This window comes from Eleutherodactylus coqui, chromosome 8 (genome assembly GCF_035609145.1).
Source record: "Eleutherodactylus coqui strain aEleCoq1 chromosome 8, aEleCoq1.hap1, whole genome shotgun sequence".
Classification (NCBI taxonomy): domain Eukaryota; kingdom Metazoa; phylum Chordata; class Amphibia; order Anura; family Eleutherodactylidae; genus Eleutherodactylus; species Eleutherodactylus coqui.
In genome coordinates this window covers 143,553,750-143,564,642 of record NC_089844.1, presented here as the reverse complement: position 1 = coordinate 143,564,642, position 10,893 = coordinate 143,553,750, and the positions used below count along the sequence as shown (strand labels likewise).

Here is a 10,893-nt window from a genome sequence, read left to right as displayed (position 1 = left end):
TCAGTCACCTCATCGTCCTGCTGCTCTTCCTCCGAATCCTCTGTGCGCTCCTCCCTCGGACTTACTCCAATTACTACTACCTGAGTGATAGACAACTGTGTCTCATCGTCATCGTCCTCCTCACCCACTGAAAGCTCCTGAGACAGTTGCCGGAAGTGCCCAGCCTCATCGCCCGGACCCCGGGAACTTTCCAAAGGTTGGGCATCGGTCACGACAAACTCCTCCGGTGGGAGAGGAACCATTGCTGGCCATTCTGGGCAAGGGCCCAGGAACAGTTCCTGGGAGTCTGCCTGCTCCTCAGAATGTGTCATTGTAATGGAGTGAGGAGGCTGGGAGGAAGGAGGAGCAGCAGCCAGAGGATTCAGAGTTGCAGCAGTGGACGGCGCAGAACTCTGGGTGGTCGATAGATTGCTGGATGCACTTTCTGCCATCCACGACAGGACCTGCTCACACTGCTCATTTTCTAATAAAGGTCTACCGCGTAGACCCATTAATTGTGAGATGAATGTGGGGACGCCAGAAACGTGCCTCTCTCCTAATCCCGCAGCAGTCGGCTGCGATACACCTGGATGAGGAGCTCGGCCTGTGCCCACACCCTGACTTGGGCCTCCGCATCCTCGGCCGCGTCCACGTCCTCTAGGCCTACCCCTACCCCTCAGCATGGTGTATTATCAGTAGTGCAGAAACAGAACGCTGTAATTAAATGTGCCGCTTATTGGCCTGTGGTTGGAGGCTGACTTCGCTTACGGAACGCACAGCAGAGTCAGGAAAGAATTTTGCGCAAGCCTGCTGTAACACTTAGCTGGCTGCGTATGAATTAGGACAACTACCCCCAGCAGAGACCCAGTACACTTGTGGACAGGAATACAGCGGTGATGTAAGAGGCAACACAGAGGCAGGAAAGAATTTTGCGCAAGCCTGCTGTAACACTTAGCTGGCTGCGTATGAATTAGGACAACTACCCCCAGCAGAGACCCAGTACACTTGTGGACAGGAATACAGCGGTGATGTAAGAGGCAACACAGAGGCAGGAAAGAATTTTGCACAAGCCTGCTGTAACACTTAGCTGGCTGCGTATGAATTAGGACAACTACCCCCAGCAGAGACCCAGTACACTTGTGGACAGGAATACAGTGGTGATGTAAGAGGCAGCACAAAGGCAGGAAAGAATTTTGCGCAAGCCTGCTGTAACACTTAGCTGGCTGCGTATGAATTAGGACAACTACCCCCAGCAGAGACCCAGTACACTGAGGACGGTCACAGGCAGCCCAAATAGATTTTTTTTCCCAAATGTTTTTGGAAAGGCCCACTGCCTATATACACTAAATAGGTCTTCTGTCCCTGCCTCACCACTACTGGCCCTGGACAATGTAAAATTACTGCAGGACGCAATGCTCTGTACGGCCGATATACAAAAAAAAAAAAATGTGCAACACTGCAAAAAGCAGCCTCCACACTACTGCACACGGTTAGTTGTGGCCCTAAGAAGGACCGTTGGGGTTCTTGATGCCTAAAATAACTCCTAACGCTCTCCCTATAGCAGCTCCGGCACCAGCAGCACTGTCCCTGAACTATGTCAGAACGCATCTGTGGCGAGCCGCGGGAGGGGCCGATTTTTATACTCGGGTGACACCTGATCTCGCCAGCCACTCACTGCAGGGGGGTGGTATAGGGCTTGAACATCACAGAAGGAAGTTGTAATGCCTTCCCTGTCTTTCTATTGGCCAGAAAAGCGCGCTAACGTCTCAGAGATGAAAGTGAAAGTAACTCGAACATCGCGTGGTACTCGTCTCGAGTAACGAGCATCTCGAACACGCTAATACTCGAACGAGTATCAAGCTCGGACGAGTACGTTCGCTCATCTCTACTCAGCATCAGCCAATCACGGCCAGTGCTTCCAGGAGACAGGGATTTTTCAATCCCTGGCTAGAAGAGATGAAGTAGAACAGTGTCAGGGACCAAGAGGAAGCTGCAGATATTGCTTATAAGGTGATATATGTGTTTTTTTCCCCTGCAGCTAGCGCTTAGGTTATGGCTTTGACAGTAGGATTTACTACTGTCAAAGTTGCATCACACCGCACGAAAAGCGCGTTATCGTGCGATGCGATACAACAGAGAGGAAGGCATCCATAGGGAAACATAGACTACAAAACCTCACGAGTCGCAGGCATATTGCTGGACCCATGAGGTTTGTGTGTCAGGACGTCGCATGCTACAAACCATCGCATGTGTGAAAGAACCCATAGGAAAACATGAGCTTCAGATACATGTGATTTGTAGCATTGTCGCAACACGACAAAATCATGCAACTTTGTTGCCCATGTGAACGAAGCCTTAACCCTTTGCAATCCAAATTTGGATTCAGCGTTTCCTAGGGGGCTTTCTCTTTCTGCCATTATACAATGGCGCCATCTGCTGGCTAGAGCCAGTACTGCAGTATGTGGCATTCTGGAGAAGTCCCCCCCGACAACAGAGCAGCCAGTAATCTACAGTAAGAATACCCTGTCGGACGTCTTCCGACATCGGAGCTGTACAGCCTTCAATCATAATGTTTTCAGACGTCAGACAGTGGATTGGAAAGGGTTAAGGGCAAGAAAAATATAGTTTTCCAAGCATTAGCAACTAAATCAAACTTCTTTTGGTTCACTGCAACTAGAAGTCCTAGAATTTGGATGGACAGTCTTCCCCTCCCTCCGCATACTGAGACTGTTACAGAAGACATCTTGGCCACATGGATCCAAGTAGTTTACGCTTACTTTGAGGAAATCTTCTAAGGAAATCCTTGGCTGAACAAGAACTCAAGGTGCTTTACTCCCATCTCCTCATCTGCACTTATTCCTGATTTCACAGATTTTCCATCATTTCATTTTCATTATTTTGAACATTTCTTAATGTAAAATAGGTTGAATCCTTCTGAGAGGCCTTGAGATCTTAAGGTGGGAACTTTTACACTTCTAATGATTTCCATGTCGCTAATTACCGCCATTCCACACATTCAGATGAGCTCACAGGTGCACAATTCAAATAAGCAACATCTACTTGTGTTTTCTTTTTTTCTTTTAAGCCCATCACATAACTTTGTGGATCCCAATTTCCAAAAAGTCACTGAAGTCTTCCATCAAAACCCATTTCTAAATTGGAATTCTGGATGTTTTTGTTCTCAGTCTCTTGTCTTTCCGCTTCTTCATCAAAGCCTATTGTATGTGTTTCCAAATTAAATGCAATTAACTTGATGTAATTATGAATACGTTTAGTGCAGACTCTATTTCGGGACGCATCACTGAAGAGATCTCGCTACAAATGGCATCCTGTGTTGAAGATTTCCATGCATTCTAAACCCGGCAAGCACGAAGCTGCTCTCTAGAGAGTTCCAATTTGATTGTTTTTGGATATATTCATTTCCGTCTTGCTCTTTTTGAAACAAGACTATTGCTTGATCTACGGGGAGAAGAACAAATTACAATCTTTGGAATTAACTTTGACATTTTGGAAACTTTTGTACCGTATTGTTTGGATAAAAATACTTCATGCCAAAAAAATATCCCTGGTGGGTTAAAGAAATGGAGGATTTAGTTTCAAGTAGACATGTGGCCCCAATAGTAATCATACCCCCTCTCAGTGCCCCCAGTAGTAAGAGTGGCCCTCAAGTAGTAATAGTGGACCCCAAAGATCCCAGTAGTAATAGTGCCTCCAGTAGTAATAGAGGACCTCGGTGGTAACAGTGTCCCCAGTACGTCCTATGGGGCAGCAACCCGACCAGGAAGTACTTTACCTCACTCTGTAATATCCAATCCGGTCACTGCTGAGTATTGCAGGCTCTGACCTCTGACACTTCTTCCCCACGCCTACATTACTGCACTTCCTGCACATGTAGCACAGACGCTGGTAGGAAGTGTCAGAAGACTGAGCCTGTGTTACTCAGCGGCGTACGGACTGGAGGGAAGATACTTCCTGGTGGGGTTGCTGGTCTTAACGATCAGTTCCAGTGCTTTTGCTCTTAACTGATTGTTTTGGAAGCAGTCAGTGCAATACTAGGAACAGCCAAGATTCTGCACAGAGCCTTCAAACTCCCAGACCTCTGGTAGAGGATCCAAGGTTGGAGAAGACACATATCACCCAAAGGGGTGGGAAAATATATATTTTTTAAAATTATATATATGTAAATTAATTTTTCAGGTGGTGAGGGCCAATTCAGAGTTTTGCTATGGGGTTCCATATGTTCTATGTACGCCCCTGATTATTGTAGGCCATGAATAACTCCTGAATTACCTGTGCATTATTATGAAGGCATCAGCAGCTAGTGCCTTAATATGGACAGGTGTCTTTAGTTTGTGCCTTATTGTGGGCCATCACCAGCTGGTGGTACAATACAGGAGGCATTGTGGTCTGGCAACTTAATATGCAGTGTCCAAGGAGCGGGCCCACTGGCGAGGAGATGGCGGGGTAGATACGGGCCTTGTCATGGTGGTGCTACCATCTCCTCCCCTGCGGGTAGCTCGGGACCTGTTCAAGTTACTGCTGGGGAAGGCCACGGGGAAAGCCTAATTGGAGGTTACCTGTAAGCTTCTTGTCACTCGTGACGCCACTGCTTCGTCGTCTGTGGTGAATCTTGATGGTGAAATAAAATAGTCAACACAGGGAAACTTTCTGGACAAACTGGGAACGGTCAGTAATATCTGTTTACTGTAACTTCAGTAAAGTTGCAACACACAACAATTGTCAAGCACAAAGTACACTTCTAGAAGGTGGTGTGACAAGGAGAACTTCTCGGGGTAATCTAGACAATCCACAGTCTTAGTTATCTGTGTGATCCCGCTCCCAGTGACTCTCCTTCTTTCTCCAACTCTCTACCGGTCAACACTCACACCTCTGGTGCTTTCCTCTCTCTCTTAAACAACGGTCCTTCTTTCTCTCTCTCAGTGCTTAGTGGTAGCAGCGGCACATCCTGGGTAGGGTAGCCCCAGGCCAAGCTGAAGGGTATCACTCAGCTTCTTGCATTCTCCACGCACAGACCAATCTTTATGTGTGGGGTTCACTCACTGACTTGCACAGACGACGCTCCAGAACACTCTTTGCAAGAAGACCACCTCACTAACTAACTCTCAGACTCTCCCTTTTTCTACTTTCATAGTATCCTTGCAAACACATATATATCACAAGGTCACATGACTTACAAGATGCATTTTTTAGACATAACCCAGACATTAACCCATTGAGTGCTACTGAGATGCAATACACATACCAAATGCACACTACATATAAGACACGGACAAGACAAATGGCACAAGACAGACATTTAACATTATGGAGGGGCCTCACTAACTCTGGGCCACTACAAATACAAGGGGCCTTAGTGCCTAGCGCCATAATTTAAGAATGGTGACAGCCATTTGTCAGTTTATTCATACATTTCCAGCTGGAATAACAAGTAAACCGCACACCGCGTCAATCCTCAAACACCCCACCTAATTACCTTGGACGGTATTTTTTGATGAATAAGGTGGCAATTCTAGGTCCCCATTAGCAATAAAGGATCCCCTGTTAATGTAGGGATGGTGGTACAAATGATGCAACGGTTGACAGAGGAAGACGAGGCAGTTCGTGTAGCACAAAGCCTTTCACTATGTACCCAGTATGCATGCTTGACTTCATAGGAGCAAACATAGTGATTGTAACGTTACTTAGCCTAATAGTCCCAAATACAAATAGCCTAATGTCCAAAAAGATGCAGTCTCTTACATGGTCCCTTAGTCCCAAGGAGACAACCCTCATACTGGGGCAATTTCCAGCATATAGAGGGTTCAACCAGGTGCACGTGGCTCACTTCCATTTCCTTAAGCATGGCTTAGAATCCAAGATTTATCTGCATCTCCAGCCACGTCTCCTGTGCTACCAACTCCCACTCATTCTTCTTCACCTGCAGTCATCATAGCTTGCTCTGCATTCGTCTCATCTCCACGCCCTGGTGCTCTGTTGCTCTGGACCACTCCAGTCATCAGTGGTCATTCTTTTGCAGACAGAGACATTGGTCTGCTGGCTTTCACTAGCGGACCTGCCATCACTCCAGGCTCTGGTCAGCAGGTACCTCTTGCCTATTCTTAGGCCTCTTTTGGCAACTTGGTCACACTCTCACTCAGGCCTTCTACTCACTTGAGAGCTCTTCACTCTCTGGCCAGTTCACTCTACCTGTTGCGGCAGCTGCTACAGTAAGTTTGCACCCTGCCAACCTTGGCCATCTTTGCTGCCAAGCCCTCACTGCACTCCTAGCACATGCTGTCTCTGTCCTCTGTGGCTGACATCTCCCACTTCACACTGTAGCACTGTCCAGGTGCTTAATATACAGGCCCTGTCCTCTTGATGCACAACCGCGTTACTCTAGGAAACGTTGCTCAGTTCCAGCACTTTCCCTAATGGAAGTCAAGTCTTCAGAGTCGGTAACACTCTAGCCAGATCACTGCCGATACCCAAGAGAAGAGGGAGTTACTCATCAGCTCTTCAAAATCCTGTATCAGTGATGGGGCTTCTTCCAGCTGTATCATCTGGGGACAGACGTTATCTTTTGGTGCTCCAGTTGGGGCGGTTGAAGCTGTCGGTTCTCCACTGGAGGATTAGGAAGCTCCTCCAATACCTTACACGCTGATGGGCCCGGCTCTGACACAACAAAGGGAACAAATGGTGAAAAAGAAAACAGTAAAGCCAGCTGTTTTCATGTTTTACCATTTTGGCCTGCCCCCAAGAGCCTGGAGTTTGTTTGCCATTGGGTAGGGACAATACAATCTCCAAACTTTCTCCTCATTGTGTCGTCAACAACTTGACAGACTGCAAGAAGCTTTTCTTCTGGACCCTCGTTGTACTTGTTCTCCGGATTCAGATACAAACCTGTTCTTTTAGGACACAACAAATGGCCTCTTGACGGGTTCTTCATTTAAGGTCATAGGTCTTATGAAAGAAGGCATTAGCGGGACAATGTCAAATGCATCTTGTCAGGTCTCATAAGATGAGAGATCTTACACTTTATTTTCTTCTTTCTCATCATCTTGTCCCTGTCATTTATCTCCCCCGAATTCTTTTAAGTGAAGATCGTGATGAATTGACAGCTGTAGGTGTAGGATAAAAATGTCTAGTTTTCGTGATAAATAGTCATTTAAAAGCAGTCATTAAATGCCCCCAGATGCCGATTTATCTCAATAACCAAGTAGTCTTTGTCAAAAAGGAAAACTATTAACAAAGAAAAAGAGTAATCAAATTGTAAGTCTGGATTGTGTACAGTTTCTAGATGCCCAGGTTACACCAGCATGGTCCATATCACTATATACAGAATGTATAACTAATACCAGCCGTACATATATAATTATACTGTATATAGAAGATACCGAGATTATACCAGCATGGTCCATAACACTAAAAGTTGGATTTCAGAAAGGCAGATTTTAATGGACTCAGAAAGAGGGTAGGAAGAATCCACTGGCTGGATGTTCTTAAGGACAGAAATGTCCAAGAAGGTTGGGAAATATTGCGAAATGAGATTCTCAAAGCACAATAGTTAACAATTAGAGATAGCGTGTATACTCGCTAAAGGCAATTGCTAGAGCGAGCATTGCCTTTAGCGGGTACCCGCCCGCTCGAGACAAAAGGTTCGGGTGCCGGCGCGGGGGAGCGGTGAGTAGCGGCAGTCAGCAGGAGGGAGTGGGGGGGGGGGGGGAGATGGGGAGAGGGAGATCAGCCAGGGTTGATATCTTGTATGGTGGGTCACCACCCATCTATGGCTGGCATCTTTGGTATCGTTCACATGTGCAGGCTATTAGTATATGCAGTCACTCCTCCCCAATCTGGGCTGGGTTGAGTGGGTGACTGCATATTAGCCTGCCAGGAACAATCTGCTCCTCCACCTCATTATTGTCTGGCTGACTGCACATCTTTAGGGCTTAAGGTCATTGCGCCTGCCCTACGGTGATTGTGCCGGTGGCGATTGTGCCTGCCTTATGGCGATCGTGCCTATGGCGACCGTGTCTGCTTTGCAGACCTTCAGGTATTGTATTTTTGGCTTTTTCAGTGAATAATAAAACTGATCCATACATCAGGCAATGTGAAAGTTAACCCTTTGCAATCCAATTTTGGATTCTGGGTTTCCTAGGGGGCTTTCTCCTTCTGCCATTATACATTGGCTCCATCTGCTGACTAGAGCTAGTACTGCAGTATGTGATATGCTGGAGAGGTTCCCAGCAACAGAACAGCCTTTTAATCTACAGTAAGAATACCCTGCCGGACGTCTTCTGACATTGGAGCTCTACAGCCTTTATTCAGAATGTCTTTAGACGTCAGACATTGAATTGGAAAGGGTTAAAATTGTTGATTTCATAAGTTCTAGGGGATCTCCTTGTCCTATAACAATATAATGTAAAGATTAATGAATCACAAAATCAAAAGGAGAAATGTATAAAATATGTTTTAAAATTACATAAAAAATGTTAAGGTTACAGTTTTTATACATTTATATGGTCCTGCGAGACCTTTGTTTGTTTTATAATACTTGCAAAACTTCAATAAAAACCGATTAAACATAAAGAGACCAGGATGGATGAACGCAGAACTTGCACACATGCTAAAAAGGAAGACAAATATGTTTATCAAATGGAAAGAGGGGGGGAATATCTAAAGAGAATATAATTCAGTCCGCAGAAACTGTAGGGCAAGTGTCAGAAAAGCTAAAGCTAATAATGAATTTAGGCTTGCAACAGAGGCCAAAAGCAATAAAAATGGATTTTGGGGGTCAAAAGCAAAAGAAAAGTCAAAGATGCTATTGGATGCTTACAGGATGAAAATGGTGAATTGGTTAAGAATGATGTTGAGAAGGCTGAACTTTTAAATTCCTATTTTGTATCTGCTTTCCCTCAGAAAGTAGATTCAACATCAACTGATCTTCCCTGTGCTATTGGGGGATAAAAGAATGCAGGTTATCTATAGGCAGCGAGATGGTGAGGGAACACTTAGCTAACTTACATGAATCCAAGTCCCCAGTTTCAGGTGAATTACATCCTAGGATACTGAAGGAAGCAGCGGAGGTAATTGCTGAACCACGCGCCATAATCTTTGAAAATTCCTGGAGAACAGGAGAAGTCCCAGAAGATTGGAGAAGGGAAAATGTTGTCCCTATCTTCTTAAAAGGAAGAAGGTTGATCCAGGAAACTACAGGCCTGTAAGTCTGACTTCTAGATCTTTGAACAAATTATTGAACAGCATGTATGCAAGTACTTGGATACAAATGCAGTAATTAACCAGAGCCAGCATGGGTTTGTAACAAACAAGTCATCCCAGATTAATCTAATTTCCTTCTATGACAAAATCACCTACTGCATTGATCAGGAAATGAAGTACATATAGTATATCTTAACTTTAGAAAAGCATTTGACTAAGTATCTCGTACAACCCGTATTGGAAAAATGACCAAATATGGGAACGACAAGGCAAATGTTAGGTGGATTCAGAACTAGTTTAGTGATGGTACTCAAAGAGTGGTCAGAAATGGCTGCACATCCAATTGGAAGAATGTATCAAGTGGGGTACCACAAGGCTCTCTCCTGGGTCCAGTGTGATTCAACATTTGCATAAATTATTTAAATGGTGGAATTGAGGGGAAACTGATCAAATTTGCCAAATACACAAAGCTCGGAGGGATAGCGAACACTAGAGAAGAGAAAGAGAGAGTATACAAAAAGATCTAGACAAGCTTGAACAGTGGGCGGCGACTAACAGAATGGTATTTAACAGGGAGAAATGAAAAGTCCTACATCTAGGCAAGAAAAATTTTAAAAAGCACATACAGAATGGGAGGAATTGGGTTAGCAGTAGCACATGTGAAAAAGACTTGGGTATACTAATAGATCATAGACTGAACATGAGTCAACAATGTGATGCAGCAGCCAAAAATACAAACACAATTCTGGGATGTATTAAGAGAAGCAGAGAATCTAGATCACGTGAGATAATTATCCCCCTCTACTCTTCCTTAGTCAGACCTCATCTGGAATATTGTGTCAAGTTTAGAAGTTTTACTCCATATGAAGTTCCACTGTCCTAGTAGGATTTTCCTGACATTTTCTTAGTTGGTTAGTAAAGAGCTTACAGCACATCAAAGGGATCTGATTATTGAAAGGTATCAATCAGGAGAAGGGCACCAAGAAACGTCCAAACCATTGCATGTACCATGGAACATAGTGAAGACAGTCATCAAGATGTGGATTACATTTGGGACAAAAGTGACATTACCAAGAACTGCCCCTCAAAAATTGATGAAAAGACCAGCAGAAAATTGTTTAAAGAGGCCTACAGCAACATTAAAGGAGCTGCAGGAGATTGTGGTAAGTCCTGGTTGTGTATTGCTTGTGACAACATCTCCTATATTCTTCATATGTCTGGGCTGTGGGGGAGGGGGACAAGCTGGAAGCCTTTTCTAACCAAAAAAACCCAGCAAAGCCGGCTATGTTTTGCCAAACCTCCATCGAGTCTGTTTAACTTATACCGGCTGTACATATATAATTATATACAGAGGATACAAAGGTTATACCAGCATGGACATCCCCAGGTTATATCATGCACTGCTGTCTATGGTACATGGAGGGTATTCCAGCCTTACTCAACCCCTATATATAGGTCTCCCCTAAATGAATTGCAGTATGTCAGGGATGACTTGGGTGATAATGTTACTACAGGTAATGATCAACCCGGAGCGCCCTGTAGGTCAAATGATTAACGTCAGCCGCAGGACCAGGCAGAGGACAGTGTTTGCACATTGACGGACTAGGCAACATCTGATTCACCATCGCTGCTGTATTCTCTGTGTTACTGGCCTGGTAACGTCTTGATGCAATTGAAAAATAAATATGACGGTCCGAT

The 10,893-nt window shown here is 44.9% G+C and overlaps 1 protein-coding gene across 1 annotated transcript in view; it reads left to right on the top strand.

Annotated features, from left to right (window-relative positions):
• Nucleotides 1–10,337: 10,337 nt before the first annotated feature.
• The window catches only part of LOC136577608 (somatostatin receptor type 5-like), a 36,527-nt gene continuing 35,971 nt past the window's right edge, over nt 10,338–10,893 (top strand). Inside the window, exon 1 of the mRNA XM_066577531.1 lies at nt 10,338–10,358. The gene's annotated coding sequence lies outside the window, so the exon portion shown is untranslated. The remainder of the gene's footprint in view (nt 10,359–10,893) is intronic.